The sequence below is a fragment of the Pelophylax lessonae genome, assembly GCF_965119305.1.
Source record: "Pelophylax lessonae genome assembly, chromosome: 1".
Lineage (NCBI taxonomy): Eukaryota > Metazoa > Chordata > Amphibia > Anura > Ranidae > Pelophylax > Pelophylax lessonae.
In genome coordinates this window covers 590196315-590216969 of record NC_138768.1, presented here as the reverse complement: position 1 = coordinate 590216969, position 20655 = coordinate 590196315, and the positions used below count along the sequence as shown (strand labels likewise).

The 20655-nt window shown below is 39.9% G+C and overlaps 1 protein-coding gene across 2 annotated transcripts in view; it reads left to right on the top strand.

Annotated features, from left to right (window-relative positions):
• Positions 1-20655, top strand: part of UNC5C (unc-5 netrin receptor C) — a 514725-nt gene that overhangs the window by 216511 nt on the left and 277559 nt on the right. The gene's annotated exons all lie outside the window — the stretch shown is intronic.

The window sequence follows — 20655 nt, the reverse complement described above, 5'->3', positions numbered from 1 at the left end:
TGGAATTTACCCCAGAGGTTAGTGAATGAGGTGAAGCTCTGTGTCTTCCATTATCCAATCATGTACAGTGAAACCTTGGTTTAATAGTATAATTGGTTCCAGCAGCTTGCTTGTAATCCAAAACACTCGTATATCAAAGCAAGTTTTCCCATAGGAAAGCATTGAAACTCAGATGATTCGTTCCATAAGCATTTATAGTAATATAAAGATATGCTGTTATTATATACAGTATAAAGTACATTACTGTACAGTATAAGTATGCCATCTCCTCTGTTAAACATTATGTGTCCCTGTGTCCGTGCTGTACATAACAGTTGCCGATTATACTGTATGAGAGCTTGTCTGGCTGTTCACTGCAGCCCTCTGATTCTCTCCTCCCCTCCTCCTCAGATGACGTCAGAAGGAGTGATCGGCCCCTCCCGCTGGGTAGAGCAGAGAGACGAGGTGAGAGAGAGGCAGAGAAACGAGGAGACATATACAGTAAGTGCAGGGACACTCTGAAACAATATAAATCGGCATGTTTATATACAGTACAAGCACTGGGACACATAATGGTATGTAACAGAGTGCATTAACAGAGGGGATGGCATGCTTTTAGTGTATAAAACTGCTCGTATATCAAGACAGTTTTTTTAAAAAAATGTTGCTCGTCTTTCAAAACACTCGTAAACAAAGGTATTCGTAAACCAAGGTTCCACTGTATAAGCAAAAATGCTGGTTTTATGTTCTTTGCATGTGATTGGGTATTCTTTGCAAAGTGAAATTTCACCACACTCACTAAGCTCTGGGGTTAATTCCTTCACAAAGGGTAACTTCCTTTGCAAAGTGAACACCCTATTTTTGTTTAGTAAATCAACCCCATAGTACAGAACAAAGCATGGTAAATCAGTACCAGGAAAAATATCAGCTGCAGCAAGCCTATAAAAATTATGGTGACTTCACCCTCTGCTTATCTTCTCTGGGCACATGTCCCACAGTTCAGATCCTCTTTATGTTGTAATAAAAAAAAGAAAAAAAAAAAAAAGATAAATGTAATACCAGTGACTGATTTTGACAATTATCTGGAATTCAGAGACCAACCTGGATTATTCCATTTTACATAAAAGTTTGATGTGGTATGCAGCTACCAAAGTCCTTCCAGGTTGCTCACTAAATAGTGATCAATGAGAAGTCACATAACAAACAAAGTACAATTTAAAAGGTCTCTTATACTTCTCTGCAGTCCAAACGTTTTTGAATTTGGGGAGGATTGGTTTATAATCACTCATAATCAATGACCTTGAAACAAATCCAACCAGCACCACACCCTTTCATTTTCTTTGTTGGGAGTACACAGCTTGTGTTGACACTATCAACAGCCAATAGAAGAGAGAGCCAGCACTCAACCAGTCGACCTCAGGATTTTAATGAGGTCATTTTGCAAGAGCAATGTAGAGATATGCAGAGTAAAATATAACACATCCACAATATGTACATTGCTCATGCATAATCAATGATCATTCTGGATGAAGCTACCAGTCCACTTTTATGCAGGATAAACACAAGCAAAGCAGAGGAGCTTATACAGAGTGAATGTTAGAATCAGAACTAAAATTCTAACAGCTATCTTTGAACTATCAAGGACTGGATTAATCTATAAAAAAACTATTTAAAGCCAGCTGTAGTAGAAGTAAGAATGGATAGCAAGGTTTTCTGCTGAATACAACATAACAAAGATTACTCTCCTACAGGCCCTGCTGAAGAAGCTGGCTTGTGTTGCCCTGAGCTATGTGCCTAAACCCATTCCTGTAAAATGCACTAGCTTAAAGCGGAGTTCCGGGCACAAAAACAGTTTTTCAATAAACATACCCCCGGGACAGTCAGGGCTAGTACATTCCACAATGGCTAGCCTCTGATCTGTCCCGGTTCGCACTTACCTGCAAGAAGAAATACTCACCTATAAAATTTCTTCTACAGCGTTGCCATCTCTGTTGTGGGCAGCTGAAGCCAGCACGATCCTCTTCTGCATCCTCTTACGTGTCTTCTTCTCCCAGACCGGCCCCTCTCGCCATTTCCGGTGCGGTGCCGCATTCCTCCACAGCTTCTGGGCATGCCCAGAAGCTGTTTTAGCAGGGAATGCGGCGTTGCCCCGGAAGTGACGAGCGGGGCCGGTGCCGTCGCATTGATTCCTGGGAGCGATGACGTTCAGCTCCCAGGAATCATCGCAAAGAGGAAGTGACGGCGGAGCCGCGGCTCAGAGGGAGGAAGTAGAGAATAGGTGAGTATTTTCTATCTACAATTACAAGGTGAGTAAAAAAAAATATATACCTAACTATCCAATTCCTTTTCAGGTGAAGAGGAGCCAGCGGATGGGCACAAAATCGATTAGGTCGATTTTGTGCCCGGAACTCCGCTTTAATGTGGGTTAGAAGGCATCTCCACCTTGGCTGGCTACTGAAGGGACTTCCACAACTTGCTCAGAAGTCTATAATGAAAGTGCAGCTAAACCTCCCGGTTAATTGTTTTGTTCTGTTTTATTGAGAATGCTCAGAGAGAACATAATATTCTTATTTGGCTGTTGCAGTGGCCATGATAGTTGAATGGAACTGGGAATATAGCTGGAAAGATTGCATCACTGCAGCCTCTGAGAGACGCAAGTAGCCAAGCCTGTGATTCTGCTTGCCAGTAACCATGGAAAATGTCAGTGTCTGGAGTAATTGGCTTTTAATAACAGCCAATAATGTGTGATGATTTGCTTGACTGTGTGTTATCTATCATCTGCAAAACACAATAAAGAAATCTGCTACACGATATGCAGCAAGTGTATCTGTTCCTTGCTGTGCCATGTACTTTCATGTAAAGGGAGTGTTTATAACAGTCTCCGAGCAGCTAAGCTCATGTGTAATCATGTGTGATGAACCTTGCAATAAAAGTGTAATGGTTTTAATCAATACCCTAAATAAGAGTCTGTGATATAAGCCATATATTTTTACATTTCTCCAATGAAGAGTAGATTAATATATATGCATGTAAAATAGCGTAACTATTTTATACTGAGGCTTTTAGTCTGGCGGGAGCTGTAAAATATATACACAAAAGAGCTATGGTAATAAGAACATTTTACTATCAAGCAATCAGAACTGGGAGTCAGAATTTTTAATTGGCTTGTTTAATAAAATACAATAAACTTATTTTAGTCATCAGTGTGCTACAGTTATGCAAATGGCACAATTACAGCTGCATAATTTATAAGCATCAATAGAAAAAGCTTGAAAATGTAGAAAAATTACACTAAACATTTAACTGAGACTTTATTATACACAGAATATGATTTCCACTGAATAATGCAGTATTGACTTAACTCATTCTTTCATCACAACCTATTTCCATAAAGAGACAATACAACAGCTGCCTTTGTAGAAAATGTAGAGACTAAATATGCACCTAAGCACATCAAATTAATATGTTTAAGTATGGTTCAAATTTGAAGCATTGATTTTGATGACAATGTGGGAGGGTGAAGTAGCAGGTGACCATCGGTTTTTAAGGAGAATTTTCAGTCTGGGAAGGTTTTTTCAGGCAGCCATCAATTCAGGGGGTAATCAATGGCTGTAAGTTTATAATAAGGTTGAGGAAGGTAACATCTGGGGGTTAGCCATATGCTCAAGTGAAATAATTGTGGGTGGTCATTCAAAAATCTTGTAATAAAAATGAAGTATACTGCTTTAACATTTTTTTGACCACTGCATGCCTCCTGAAATATCCCATCGCCAAGAATCTACTGATTTCTGCAGCTGGGATTGACAGCTGTGCGCAGATAGCAATGGCCACTGAGCCCAAACAGTGCAATGGCAGCCTGTCTCTGGCTGCAGATATTTGTGCCTGTTCACACAGCCAGGGATTACCTGCAGTGATCGTGGCTGGATGCACACAAGAGTTAAAACCTGCAGACAAAATTAAATGCTATTACCTGTTCCTTGCAAACAGGCCCATTGCCTTCATGCAACTGCTTTCTCTTGGCATAGTACCAGTTTGGTGAAGGAATTAAACTGATACATACCCCCTGAGCCCCCAGTCTGTGATCTTGTGCAGCAATATTGCAAATTACTAGTGAAAAAATGTTAGACCTGGACATAATAAGATACTTCTAAAGTCTTATACAGTATTTGAATGTGGAATGTTTTTTTTTTTTTTAAAGCAGATAACTTCAAGATAAAACCCATAAGCAATCTGTACTTTTTCAGCTGACTTCTGCTTTTATGCTTCCTTTTCTCCTATTGTGCAATATCCAAGTTGTATAAGCTAAAATTTGAACCAAACGACCTTCCCATAAACACACATATACTATATTTCCAAAAGTTTTGGGATACATGTCTTTACATGCAAATGAGCTTTAATGGCATCCCAGTCTCAGTCTGAGGGTTCAATATTGAGCCGGTCCACGTCAGTGCCTGACCTCACAAATGCGCTTCTGGAAGAATGGTCAAACATTTCCATAGACACGCACCTAAACCTTGTGGACAGCCTTCCCAGAAGAGTTGAAGCTGTTATAGCTGCAAAGAGTGGGCCCAGCTCAATATTAAACCCTCAGGTGTTCTATTGAGTTGAAATCAGGACTCTGTGCAGGCCAGTCAAGTTCCTCCACCCAAACTCACCCTACAATGGGATGCTATTAAAGTTCATGTCGTGTAAAGGCAGGTGTCCCAATACTTTTGGTATTATAGCGTATTAATTTATTGCATTGCTAAAAGTGCAGAGAAGGTCATGCATGATAGTTTTATTATGACAAAGGATCCACCCCCACACTAGCCCTCAGCTGCATAAAACTGGAAAGGTTAGGGGCTTTTATGTGTGGTAGGGATGAGCTTCAGGTTGATGGTGGGTTTGACCAGAACACTACCCTTTCTAGGTTTGCCAAACAGGGGAACTAAATTGGCAGATTTGGCCAGTTCGCCCATCCAAATTAAGTAGGTCCCCCCCTAAAATCCTTATCAGACCCTTATCCTCGATAAGGGTCTGGTATAAATTTTGAGAGGGACTTAAGATTAAAAATAAAAAAGTGACGTGGCCCACCAACCTAAAAATCTACACCACTCTAAAAATCTATACCAGACCCTTATCCAGGCATGCAGTTGGCTGGCTAGAAAAGGGAGGGGCATAGAGCATGAAAACCCCCTGCTGAACCATACCAGGACACATTCCCTCGACATTGCAGGGGTAACATGCCAGGGCCCGCGCCAAACAAGGCAACATGTTTAAATAATAATGGGGACTATGGCCTCATTCTTACAGCACTGACATGGTGGATGTAGGGGTCTGTGGGGGGACTTATCAGAATCTGGAAGCCTTTTTTAGAATAAGAGGGCCCTCAGTTATCAGCCCTGCCCCTATGTAAAGAAGTAAGGGGTGCTTATTAAAAAAAAAGTGTACAATATACATAAACACAAAGCCACCATTAACAAAATATTTTATTAAAAAAAGGGGGAATAAATATGTTCTACAGCATAAATCCATCATCAATCACATTGTCCAATAATTTAAAACATATTGTGTTGATAACATGCGCTATTGCCAAAAATAGATCTGCTTAGTCAGTCCAAAAATCCATAAATAAACAGTTAAATGCAGTTGGAAAAATGAAACCAGAGACACCTTGCTGTTCCTTGAACAAGTGGGACACCGGATACTGAAGAGACACAAAGAAAAAAAGAGCGCACCGGATCCTAGTGCAGTAACCTTTATTAAAAAAGTAAGAAAACACAACTGAAGTTGCACTTACAATTGTAAGTCAGGCATGTCAGCAATTGCAAAGACATAATGCTGTAGACAACTTTCCCTCCTCCTGTCAACCAAGGGATGCTCAGTCATTAATTCTAGGGTCAAATGCACCACCTGCATGCATGAGGGCCTTCACAGCACAGGCTCCCACAGGCTCTCCAGGTGGCAGGAGCGTGAACCCAGCTCCTCAACGCCCAGCACCAATCCCAGCACTCCACAAACAGAGGATCAGCTGGGAGTTGGTTACCGGCAATGGATGGTAAGACTGCCAAGCATGCAACACACCGTTGCTATGGCAATGTGTTTTTTGGAGGGACGGAGCCTTCTTTTTCAAGCAATTAAAAGAAATACTCTGCCCCTCCAAAATGCATTGTCAGAGCAACAGTGTGTTGCGTACTTGACAGTCTTGCCGTCCAATGCTGATTGCTGACTTCCTACTGATCACCCGATTCATGGATTTTTGGGATCGTATCAGCTGCTGAGCAGCTGAGTGCACTATGCTGCCCCTATGGAGAGCCTGTGGTGTGACAGCCCTCGTGCATGCAGGTCCAGGGTGCATTAGACCCTAAAATTGAAGGCTGAGCTGTACCATGGTTGATGGTAGGAGATAAAGATATCCGCATATCTCAGCATTATGCCTTTGCAATTGTTGACACTCCTGATTTATATCGATAATTTTTAGTGCAACTTTACTTTTTTTAATAAAGGTTACTGCACTAGGAGCCTATGCGCTCTCTTTTTTTTCTTTGTGTCCAATGATTCAGATCCATTGTCAACCACATTAAATGGTGCCCCGCTGACCCAGTGGAACATGACTACCCATGCAGACTATGCCACCAGAGTCTTGCCAGGAATTACAGCAACCTGGCTGGCCTCTGAATGTCAGCAAACCAGCTGGTAATATTGGCTAACGTCATTGACCAAACATGGCCATGACCATATGTGGTCAATAATATCACATGGGATCCCCCAACGTCTTTGTTTAAAAACAGTAGCTGGTAAGAGAAGAAACTGTCCTTAGCTGCACTATTTTTCTTTCTCCCTCTAAATGTAACTTTTGCTGTAATACCTCCTACAGGTGCACCATTTCCCGTGCTCATTTAATGCAACGGCCAAGCATTTTTTTTATAAGTAATTAAATAATTTTTAACGTTTTTTTTTTAAAAGCCTTATTAAGTGACCCATCTCTGCAGCAGGGCATTTTTTGCATTGGTACATGTCACGCCTAGCTACCTATGACCCTTTGTCAACCAAAAGCTTGCAAACTGAGTATGAAAAAGGCCAGAAAAAAATAGAAAATTCATCTTCCTTAGACTTGGGAGTTCAGGCACAATGTTAAGGGTTTGCAAATTTTAAGCTGAGTTTGCAATTCCTCCCATGATCCAAACCCAGGCCAGTTTGCTCATTAATAGTTTCTGGCTGAAGATTTCCTGACTTTCTGTTGTACTTGGCAAGCCATGTGTGTACACCTAAAGTGGAAGGCTGCTGGGTCTAATCAGACTTGGGATTTTGGGAATCTTCTGAAAGATTTGTATTTTATTGGTTATTCTTTGATAAATAAGGCTGAGTGGGATGTATTTTTTGAGTATAAGCTGCAATCATTTGCAATTACCAGAAGCATTGTTAGAAGATTTCTACATTCATAAGCTGAGAGCTTTTAGAACAAGCCAGGATCATTCCTGATTGTTGACTGTGAGCTACTGCACTTTCCCAGCTCTCTCTGCCTTATTAAATAAAGGCCACTCTCGATGTCTTCTTTTATTATAAGTCAGCAGTTCTGTTATGTTCGTTATATGCTAAGATGACTTCTAACTCCTTTTAATTTCAGTAATGGGAGTCATAACATATCTCCTTTGTGTTTAATGAAATACTCCCATCCAAAAACATTTCCACTTCACAAACTGCAGCACCAGGCACATCCACATTGTGTCTGGCTGGTTGGTGCTCAACATACTAAATTGCAATATATTTGTTTATTAAGAAAAAAAAAAAAATGAAGAAAAGTGTTTAATTGAAACAAGAAACTTCCACACACAGGGAAATGTTTTCTTAACAGATTGCTGCAGAATGCTGCCCCAAGCTTTTTTGATTAAATTAATGATGGAAATGATAAGCTCCATTAGCGTTTCTGTTTCCGGAGGGAAAATTTCTGTAGTGTTCCACCCTGTTTTACATCCCCTGGAAACCTGGGGTTCTAAGATAGAATTGTTAATTGAGGCCAGAGCAGGGCACAAGGACGAGATGTTTTATTAGTATGCAAATGAAGACATCTCAAGGAGGTATCACTCTGCGTCTCTGTGACTTGATACAGTGTGATACGATTCTAGAATTGTTATCATTTAACCTGAATGCTGGTTGAGAAGGTTGTTGCAAATAAGGTCTTGAACCTCATTTTTTTGTTGCGTGATGTCCTCTACCTGGAGACTGTGCTATAAAATGTTAGTTGTCAGAACTTAGAGCTATATAACCAAGACCGTGAAATGAGCATATTGAGATGTGCACAAAGCGTGCCAAGATCCATTTGCAATTCACGGGTAAACATAACTTTATATCGAATTAGTACAAAAATCATTTCAACTAAGAATATTAGAAGCCAAATTCAATTGACAATACCAATTATGCCAAAATCTGTGTGCTGATGAAAGTCTGTATTGCTGGAGTAACTCTTATCATTCTTAGATACCTGTATTAATATTACTCAATGTTATTTAGATCTGTTTATGCTACCCATCTATAAAATGCTAGATTGTTTAGTCTGTCTTGTATGTTGTAGACATTTAAAATGCCTAAGATTTAATAATAAAATAGAGAGTTATTACATTATGCTTGAACATAAGTCCTTGCATTCAAACTGATCCAATTCTTTTTAGTGCTACTGAAAGAAAAAAGTAAAGAGCAAATGTTATAAAAACAGGTATATAGATCAATATTGGTACAGAGAAAGAATAATGTTATAAATCAATGCAAGCAACCAATTAAATCTGTGTTCAGATTTTACAATCCATTTTCAAATCATCACATGCTCCAAATTCCACTGGAAAGACAATATATAGTAATTTCTGTTACTTTTTAGACATACATATAAAGAGATCGTCATGATGTAAATAATATTATCATTGTGTTTTAACGCTTTGATAAAATTGTATACGGTTTGTAACAATATTCAATATATACACGGGGGCAGAAGTATTTGTTTATTAAGTACTTGGCCTCTGCTTCACGTTTTTAAGTGCTATGGTGGTGCTTTACTGCCCTTTCCAACAAAGCAAGTCTGTGAGTTGTTCAACTCACTAAATATAATTCAATCTCTTGCTAACTGATATTAACAGTTGCCAAGCAGTGAGATGAGACAAATACAGAGCTCCCTCTAGTGAGTAATCTACAAATCTTCATATTTGATATAATAAAAAAAATATGGAAAAGAAAGAATTTTAAAATGAGAAAGCCACACCAAACATTGTTAATGTAAGCACTGCAACAATATGTAAAAATATGTTCTCCCTAAAATTGAACAACATACTTTAAGGCTACGTTCACATGTTAGCATAGTGGACCACGGGCAGAATCAGCAAGATTCTGCCCGCGATCCGGAAATCATTGCAAATCGCGGGACACCTGTGCGTTGCCGTTGATTTGCAAGTGCACCCCAAACGCTGTGCGATGTTGCCGCAATTTCCGCCTGCCGAATCGCGGTAACATCGCGCAAACAAAATCGCGGGTTGCATGATGCCCAAAAAAGGTACAAGAGCTTCTTTGGGGCCTCATGCAACCCACGATTTTGTTTGCACAATGTTACCGCGATTCGGCAGGCAGAAATCGCGGCAGCATCGCACAACGTTTGGAGTGCCATTGCAAATCAACGGCAACGCACAGGCGTCCTACGATTTGCAATGATTTCCGCATCGTGGGCAGAATCAAGGTGATTCTGCCCGCAGTCCGCTACGCTAACATGTGAACGTAGCCTAAGCAAGTGGTTCCCTTTTTTTACAGGCAAACATAGATAAATAGATGTGTTATGTGTAACAAGAATGCTGGCACTATAACATTTTCACAAAACCTCCTAGCTCTATTTCATATGTACCTAGGCAGTTGCCAGCCATTCTGATGCACAGAACCCAAATTTCTTCGGTTTTTGGAAGTAACACCCAAAACACATTTATATTTGGAGATTTTTAGCAGCTCCTTCTGTGGAATTAAAATTAAAAGTGGTGAACAGAAACCAGTGCTCCTTTACTAACCTGTACCTTCTATTTTAGACATGATTGATTTCTGTATAGCACTGTCTTAGACAGAAGTGACCAGAATATGGTAATGAGTTAGATAGAGCTACTCAAATGTGCATTTAGTGGGCCTACCTGTCACAAACCCATGCATCCAGCATGTTTTCCTCAATTAACGCATCCTAACTAGGGATGATCAAACTTTTAAAAAGTTTTGTTCGACCAGAACACCCGAATTTCCCGAAAGTTCAGTTCGGATTCCAGAACCCCATTGAAATCAATGGGACCCAAACTTCTGGAATCAAAAAACACAATTTTGAAGCCCTAAAACCCAATAAATGCCCCTAAAAAGTGCCTAGGGTTCTGGGTCATTCCCCAGGGACTATGAATCAGGCAAAAAAAAGTTCTTAAAAATTGTCATTTTTGATAGAGAACCAATTATTGAAAAAATGATTAAAAAAAAAAAAAAAAAAGAGAGATTTCTTTGGATTTAGTGTCGGGGGGGGGGGGGGGGGGTCCAAAAAGTGTACCTGTGAAGTTTCAGCTCTGTAGCATGTCCAGAACCAGAAAAAAAACAGTGTGTGTGTGTGTATATATATATATATGTATGTATATATATATATATATATATATATATATATATATATGTGTGTGTGTGTATATATACACACACACACACATATATATATATATATATATATATATATATATATATATATATATATATATATATTATATATATATATATATATATATATATATATGTATACCCCTAACCCAGAATCTGCATAGTGGGGTCACCCTGACATGGCAGAGTCAGATCACATTAAACTACACTACGGTCACCCTGACATGGCAGAGTCAGGTCATCCTAAACTACACTACGATCACCCTGACACTTAAAGCTATCCCTACAAAAACTAGATTTTTTAATCTAACTATAGTGGTATATAGTACCCTAACTACGCTCCCTTTCCTCACACTAATAATTGCAAAATGACACTGGAGCTTTACAAGCAGCAGGAGTAACAGAAATGCTTCCACTCTATTCCACAGCCTCTGTATTACAGTGCTAGAGGTTTGGCGGGGCTATTTTATATACTGGGGGGCGTATGGGGGGCATAATCACTCCGGATTTGCCTCTGCACCCCCTAGTCACTCCAATCACATTCCTAGCAGACTCCTGCCCCCTCAATTGGCTTTTACTGATGTTTCTGGGCCAATCACGGGCTTTTAAAGCCCCATTGCGTTTTGGGCGGTTCTGGAGGCTGAATTCCGAACTTTTACAGCAAAAAGTTCGGAATTCGGCCGAATTTCGAACACCCAATGTTCGGGTCGAACCGATGGTCGACCCGAACCATTCGATCATCCCTAATCCTAACTGGTGATATAAAGATGTTCTCATACAGTCTGGCTCCAGGTATATACATTTAGCTAAAACATATCATTGTTGTAGAAACTTATCTGGCCTTGCAAGCCTTTCAAACAACCCCCAATAAATATTCTGACCATTCCTTCTAGTCTGATCCTATCAATATTTGCAATGTAAATTGTATACCTCAAATCTGTTGCTTCATTTTGTCCTCACAGCTATTTTATTAGATCTTTGTGAAATGACTCTATAAAATGAATGTCCTCATGGGGAGAAAAGCTATTCATTGAATGTAATGAGAGACTACAGGGCAGAATTTTACAACCCCACAATTTGTTTTTCCATTTTCTTTATGTGCGATAATCATTCAGTACTTTATTACTAGTTACCCACTAGGACATTTTGTTGTTGTCGTCTAAATGAAGAGACTGCTTACTGTATTGTTAGCTGGTGATAAACTTATTGGGCCGTCAAAAACTTGGTATCATGTTTTTAATGACTTATCTATATAAAATTCCTGAATCCATTTGCTTTGGTGGGCCTATGTCTTCTGATGTTCATATTCATTTTTATATGATTATGCTTTTAAACATATGTTATATCTTTAATATACCAAGTGCTAGAGATTGCTTGCATGGGAATCTACTGTAAATCTTTGATTTTTTTATTTTATATAGGCATAGCACAATACACTTGAAAGTGATCATCGTTTATATATTTATTTATATATATATTAAAAAAAATATATTTACTGTATATGTGTATATATATATATATATATATATATATATATATATATATATATATATATATATATATATACACTTACCAGACACTTTATTAGGTACACCTTCTAGTACCATGTTGGACCCCACTCTTGCCTTCAGAAATGCCTTTATTCTTCATGGCATAGATTCAACAAGATTCCTCAGAGATTTTGGTTCATATTGACATGATAGCATCACACAGTTGCTGCAGATTTGTCAGCTGCACATCCATGATGTGGATCTCCCATTCCACTACATCCCAAAAGTTACTCTATTGGATTGAGATCTGGTGACTGTGGAGGCCATTGGAGTACAGTGAACTCATTGTCGTGTTCAAGAAACCAGTTTGAGAAGATTTGAGCTTTGTGACATGGTGCATGCTGGAGGAAGCCATCTGAATGGGTACACTGTGGTCATAAAGGGACAGACATGGTCAGCAACAATACTGAGGTAGGCCATGGCATTTAAAGGATGCTCATTTGGTACTAAGGGGCTCAAAGTTTGCCATGAAAATATCCCCCACACCATTAAAAACACCATCACCAGCCTGAACTGTGATACAAGGCAGGATGGATCCATGCTTACATGTTGTTTATGCCAAATTCTGACCCTACCATCTGAATGTTGCAGCTGAAATTGAGACTCATCAGACCAGGCAACATTTTTACACTCTTATATTGTCCCATTTTGGTGAGCCTGTGTGAATTGTAGCCTCAATTTCCTATTCTTAGCTGACAGGAGTGGCACCCGGTGTGGTCTTCTGCTGCTGTAGCCCTTCTGCTTCATGGTTTGATGTGTTTTGCATTCATAGATGTATTCTGCATACCTTGGTTGCTTCAAGGTTTGATGTGTTTTGCATTCATAGATGTATTCTGCATACGTACCTTGGTTGTAACAAGTGCTTATTTGAGTTACTGTTGCCTTTCTATCATCTTTAACCAGTCGGCCCATTCTCCTCTGACCTCTAACATCAAGCAGGCATTTTTGTCCACACAACTGCCACTCACTGGGTTCTTTCTCTTTTTCAGACCATTCTCTGCAAACCCCAGAGATGGTTGTGCATGAAAATCCCAGTAGATCAGCAGTTTTTGAAATACTCAGATCAGCCCGTCTGGCACCAAAAACCGGCATGACAGCCTTGTTTGCTCATATGCAGTCTGCGCATATGCAGTCTGTTCTTATTGCTTGGCTGGGCAGTGCAGTGATTGTGCTGTAGCAGTCTGAATACAAGTCAGACAGCTGAGCTGGACCAGGAGTAATACAAGTAGAAAAACCTTACCTTATTTTAAACTGTTCTTTCTGTAGTTTGTTCCACCTCTACATTTCCAACTACGTTGTAAAGTAATTGTTACCTTAAATTATTTATGAAGAAAAAGCAAAGTAAGCAGCTCTCCTGACACTGATATATATATATATATATATACAGTGGGTACGGAAAGTATTCAGACCCCCTTAAATTTTTCACTCTTTGTTATATTGCAGCCATTTGCTAAAATCATTTAGGTTCATTCTTCTTCCTCATGAATGTACACATAGCACCCCATACTGACAGAAAAACACAGAATTGTTGACATTGTTGCAGATTTATTAAAAAAGAAAAACTGAAATATCACATGGTCCTAAGTATTCAGACCCTTTGCTGTGACACTCATATATTTAACTCAGGTGCTTTCCATTTCTTCTGATCATCCTTGAGATGGTTCTACACCTTCATTTGAGTCCAGCTGTGTTTGATTATACTGATTGGACTTGATTAGGAAAGCCACACACCTTTCTATATAAGACCTTCCAGATCACAATGCATGTCAGAGCAAATGAGAATCATAAGGTCAAAGGAACTGCCTGAAGAGCTCAGAGACAGAATTGTGGCAAGGCACAGATCGGGCCAAGGTTACAAAAAGATTTCTGCTGCACTTAAGGTTCCTAAGAGCACAGTGGCCTCCATAATCCTCAAATGGAAGACGTTTGGGATGACCAGAACCCTTCCTAGAGCTGGCCGTCCGGCCAAACTGAGCTATCGGGGAAGAAGAGCCTTGGTGAGAGAGGTAAAGAAGAACCCAAAGATCACTGTGGCTGAGCTCCAGAGATGCAGTCAGGAGATGGGAGAAAGTTGTAGAAAGTCAACCATCACTGCAGCCCTCCACCAGTCGGGGCTTTATGGCAGAGTGGCCCGACGGAAGCCTCTCCTCAGTGTAAGACACATGAAAGCCCGCATGGAGTTTGCTAAAAAACACCTGAAGGACTCCAAGATGGTGAGAAATAAGATTCTCTGGTCTGATGAGACCAAAATATAACTTTTTGGTCTTAATTCTAAGCGGTATGTGTGGAGAAAACCAGGCACTGCTCATCACCTGTCCAATACAGTCCCAACAGTGAAGCATGGTGGTGGCAGCATCATGCTGTGGGGGTGTTTTTCAGCTGCAGGGACAGGAACACTGGTTGCAATCGAGGGAAAGATGAATGCGGCCAAGTACAGGGATATCCTGGACAAAAACCTTCTCCAGAGTGCTCTGGACCTCAGACTGGGCCGAAGGTTTACCTTCCAACAACACAATGACCCTAAGCACACAGCTAAAATAACGAAGGAGTGGCTTCACAACAACTCCGTGACTGTTCTTGAATGGCCCAGCCAGAGCCCTGACTTAAACCCAATTGAGCATCTCTGGAGAGACCTAAAAATGGCTGTCCACCAACGTTTACCATCCAACCTGACAGAACTGGAGAGGATCTGCAAGGAGGAATGGCAGAGGATCCCCAAATCCAGGTGTGAAAGACTTGTTGCATCTTTCCCAAAAAGACTCCTGGCTGTATTAGATCAAAAGGGGGCTTCTACTAAATACTGAGCAAAGGGTCTGAATACTTAGGACCATGTGATATTTCAGTTTTTCTTTTTTAATAAATCTGCAACAATGTCAACAATTCTGTGTTTTTCTGTCAGTATGGGGTGCTATGTGTACATTCATGAGGAAGAAGAATGAACTTAAATGATTTTAGCAAATGGCTGCAATATAACAAAGAGTGAAAACTTTAAGGGGGTCTGAATACTTTCCGTACCCACTGTATATATACATATATATATATATATATAACGTTTTGTTCACCTTGTAGCTGGGCACTCCCTGTACAAAATATATCCAGGTCTTCTTATATGACATCTGATGTTTTGTGCTGCTTAATATACAATAACCCCTCTAGTGGACTGTTTCCCTTTTGAAATATATATTGTATAACACACCTCCAGCAGCTGAGTGCTGTTCCAATGGTATTTGTTGGAAAGGTCTGATGTCTTATAAATGTATGATTATATTGGTATTGATGGCAAACTAGATAGCTGCAAACATATGATTGGGGGGTTGGGGGGGGGGGTGGTGTTGTAAAATCGAACTATGAAAGTAAGGCGGCCCATACATTGAACTTTCTTCTCATTCAACCAGTGGGTTTAAAGCGGAGTTCCACTCTATTTTTTCACTTTGCAGTTTCCAATAGAAGAAAATATCCTGAAAAAGAATTGGATAATTACATTTTTTTCACTTACCTTGTTTTTAATGAAAATATACTTACCTTCCTTCCTCTTCCTCCCTCTGTGGCCACAGCCCACGCTGTCACTACCTCCGTGCATTGATTCCTGGGAGATGAGCGTCATCACTCCCAGGAGTCAATGCGCCTGCACCGGCCCTGCTCGTCACTTCCGGTTCAGGCGCATCATTCCCTGCTGAACAGCTTCTGGGCATGCCCAGAAGCTGTGCAGGGATGACGCGCCTGCACCGGAAGTGAAAGCAGGGCCAGTGCAGGGCATTCTGGGACTCCGACATCACCGAAGAGGACACCGAAGAGGACGCTCTGGCTTCAGCTGCTCACACCTGAGAGGCAGCGCTGGACAAGACATTTTCAAGGTAAGTATTTCTTCTGACAGGTAAGTGAAACAGGGGACAGTTCAGAGGCTATGGTTGCTTAAATGCACTAGCCCTGACTGTCCCGGGGGTATTTTTAGGTTAAAAAAAAAAATTCTGGGCGGAACTCCGCTTTAACATAAGAAATTATCCAATACCCCCATTCATACATTCAAGGTAAATGGGGGAATCCTTCCCGGTGTGGTATTGTATTCTGACAGCAGAGAGCCTTCCTTGCTGTCAGAGTACACTGACCAATGCTGCCGGCTTTAGCCAGCAGCACTGATCATTCGAGAAAAGCCACACAGGCCAGTTATACAGAAGCCAATTGATAGATCAACTTGTGAAAAACCAGCCTGCCCATACATGGATTAAATGTCAGCCGGTCCCTGCTAAACTGGCTGAATTTCGATCCATGTATTGCCAGCTTAAGACTGTAAGACTGATCTTTTTGTAGTGCAAAGCCATTCTAACAATGTGGAAGAGATAACATTTACATTTAGATTATGTGTTTACTGAATATAGTTGTCAAGGCTGAAAACATCCATAGCCCATCACATTTAATCTGGTATTGACCTCTGAACTTGAGTTCTGAAGCAGAACAGTTAAAGCTAAAGCATCAGTCCATACAAAGCTAATATTTCAGCAATGCATGTCAAATTTACATTGTTCTGACACTCAGTTCAGTTTTCTCTATCTTCAGGCACTGTATGCAAAAAAGAAACATTGCTGGGAGACTGGGGAGAATTTTTTTTTTTTTTTTTTTTTGCAGAAGATACTTACAAGTCCCTTGTTGTAAGGTTTAGTTCTACTTTAATAAGATCTCTTTGTATGCTTCTACTGACCATAGTTATATAGGTTATGCCTGAGTTGCTTTGTATTGTGCATCTACTTTAATTATTGTACATTGCATAATATCAATATCATTATATCAAAGTTTTGCCAGCGATGCCATTAAAACTCTGTAGAACCTCTCAATAAAGACCTGTATAGCCTTGTGGATTAAAATCCAAATGGGCTTGTTTTGCTACATATCTTTTGAACTTAGGTAAGGAACAAATGAACTGTAGCCGAGACTCAATAAAGTCTTGTGCTGAGCTATCATCCCAAAATCTGTTGCTATGAAACTCAGAAATTGGCTTTGTGTTTTGCATGTGGTTTGTATCAGGTAACACTAATTCCTTATTACTTGTGTAGCTTGAACGTATAACTAGATGCCACCCACGGGTTTGGTTCTGTGTGAATTCCTGGAAAATCAAAGTTCATTTAACAGAGACGTAATTTGAAATCACTGCCCAGCAGAGTAGTAACTGCAAAGCAGTAATAACTATACTGTGATTTTTTTAGAGCAACAGTTCTTATTTATGAATTTTATTGTTAACCCCTTTAAAATAATGGGCAGTAATATAAAAAATATTTAAAAATGAAATTGATTTAAGAATTTATCATCAGGTGTTCACTGTACAGAACTGTAGTGCAGTCATACATGTCAATGTAAAACAATTAACCAGTTGTAATTGTACCATTTCAGCTACTAATGCCCTCTAATAGGCCGTATAATGAAGTATTGATCTGCAACACTAATCTGAGGGAAATTAATAACAAACTATCAATGTACTTTCCTGTGAACTAATTTCTTATCTTCATTCCTGTACTGCATGTTAGCCTTGTAGAAAGCATCTCTACCCTTGAGCCATAAACAGTCAGACATTTTGGTCTACTTGATCTAATTTTAATGACTTTTCAGGCAAAACCATGTTTTGTTCTCATTTAAGTTGCAAATGGAATTATTTTGTCTAGCAGTGATTTTTTATTTGTATCGACTATTAGTGGATTATTTTATTAAGTGTATTCTAGAGCTACAGATACAAGGTTATAATGTGTGTATCAATCCCTTACAAAAGGAATTCAACATTAAAGGTTTGGACTAGACATACTTAGGTATTTTTCTGTGTAGTACTGTATGTATGTATGTCACTGACAGGCATATTACCTTATATTTATATTGACTGTTATCAGGATTATTTTGTTAGGAATATTCTAAGCTATTCTTAAAAAATAGAAAAATGTTGATAAATTGAAGTAATAATTTTATTAAACTATTTAAAGTCATTGTAAAGTCTTGTTTTTGTTCCAATAAAAATAACAAATATTTTATACTTACCTCCTCTGTTGCGGTGGATTTGCACAGAGCAGCCTGAATCCTCCTCTTCTTGGGTCCCTCTTCTGTGATCCTGGTCCCTCCCTCCTGTTCAGTGCCCCCACAGCAAGTAGCTTGCCATGGGGGCACCCAAGTCAAGTCACAGCTCCCTGTGTCCATTCAGACACGGAGCTGTGACCCAGCCCTGCCCCCTCTCTCTCTTGATTGGCTAGCTGACTTTGATTGACAGACGCGGCAGCTGATGGCACTGCTGCTGTGTCTCAGCCATTCAGTAGGGAGAATCTCCGACATCTGAGACATTCGTGGAAATCTCTGGACAGAGAGGGACCTCGGGTAAGTGTGGGGGGAGGGGCTGCTGCACACAGGTCTTTTATCTTAATGCATAGAATGCATCAGGATAAAAAACCTTCTGACTTTACAACTCCTTTAATGTTTATGGTATGATTACAGCAATAATATTTTTAAACCCCAAATATGGGAACTTGGTTAAAGAGAAACCCAACCCTAGATATATACTTACCTTCTCCAACTTCTTGGGCAGGCAGCACCTGAATGTTTCAACTCACCACTTGTCTGGGATCTAAGAATATCTGGGATGTGTACAGACTTTTTCAAGTATACTGAAATAGGAAACAGACACACCACACTATAATTTTAACTGAGCTGATTTGATTGTATTTGTTTATTTAGATGTGCTAATGTCTCTTAAAGTGGTTGTAAAGGCAGATGTTTTTTATTTACTGCAATCTTTGCAGATAAAAACTTTCTGCATGCAGCTCCCCACCCCACAGCCACCCTAAATATATACCTAAGCTTCATCTCAATCCAGCAATGTGAGAAAAAGCCGAGGCTCCATTGGCTCTCTCCCTCCTTATTGGCTCAAATACAAATGTGGTAACCATTGGCTCCAGCTGCTGTCATTCAGGGCAGTGTCAAGGGAGCGGGGGGCAAGTCCAAGACCTGCTCAGTGTGTCTTATAGACACACAGAAAACGTCTTGGAACCAAGCATGCAGGAGTGCCCCGTAGCAAGTGGCTTGCTATGGGGGCTCTTGGCAAGGGGAGGAACCAGGAAATCCGGCACAGGATCAGGGCTGCACTGTGCAAAACCATTGCACAGAACAGGTTACTATAACATGTTTGTTAATTTAAAAAACATTTTAAAATTAAGCTTTCCCATCATTGTAAAGCCAATGGAACCACAATACACTTGACAGCATCAGCATTGCCTAGATGAACATCTTCCTCAAGAAGCACAGTTTTAACTTGAAGATGGTAGAAGAGGCCAGATAATTCAATGGCTATAGAAAACATAATTCTGATTAGTTGGAAATGCCATTCCATTCTCCAATATGCACATATAAAGTAGCTATGGTCATTAAGACTATATTACAATAAAGCATATCTAAATCCTGAAACAACATTTTTATTTATTGCCATTTACTAGTCCTTTGGGAGATGGCTACATTGGCCTTCTTTTTTCAAGCACATTCTCAATGGGTACAGAAAATACCCGGTAATCTTGCCAGCTATGCATTGTCCTTGTCACTTCTTGTGAGCTGACAATTTAAATGAGAGGGTTTGGAACACTTCTTTGGTCTTGATTGATGTCTGTGCCCCGGTTAGGGAGATAGACCCTCTTTTTTTGTCACTTTACTACTATCATTGAAAGGGAAAAAAATCCCAATTTGTGAGTTGTTCTTGGAAAAGTAATAGAAGGGAAATCTTCCAATTTGGACACTAGCTTTGGTGACTTGGGTGACAACCAGAGATTCTTTCACTTCCTGTTTTGGTCAAAATGGACAAAAAATGTATTTCCCCTCACTTCCTGTTTTGGTCATAGGACAAAAAGTAAAAGGGAAATCCCCCCAATGGGACACAGATGGCACTGCCTGCCTGACTATCTAGAATAAAAAAAAAATTTTGCTATTAATTCTACTTCAGGCACACACATCCTTAATTTTTTTTCTGTAAACTGCTAGTTCTATGAATCCACCATGTAATTAACAATAGCAGACATGATTGAAGATCAGCCTGTATGACAACTATGGCTCATTCCATAAAAACAGAAGAGAAATGAGTTTAGACATGCAGCAACAAGAAATGTGTTATTTGCAAAATTGTCAAGGGACATAAAAGTAAAAAAGCCTGAAGAAAAACAAATGCATCCATTGCATCTAAGGACTGGTATCTGCGATATATAATATATTTTTGGTTTTGGGTTTAGTTGTACTTTATATGTATGGGCATGTTAGGTTTAAATAGGATTTTCTAAAGGGATGTACACACAGGCTGAAAAGAAACCAGACAACATTTGGCCTGTGTGTACGGCACCAGGTCCGACAGAAGTCGGCCATTCAACTGTCTTCTATCGACGGGGAATGACAAAAAAAAAGGTCTGCCAATCAGCATTCAATCAGCCGATGGCTTAGAGCACTGACCAGTGTGTTTTGGCGGGGGGGCGTCTCCCCTGTTGAACGAAAAAAAAAA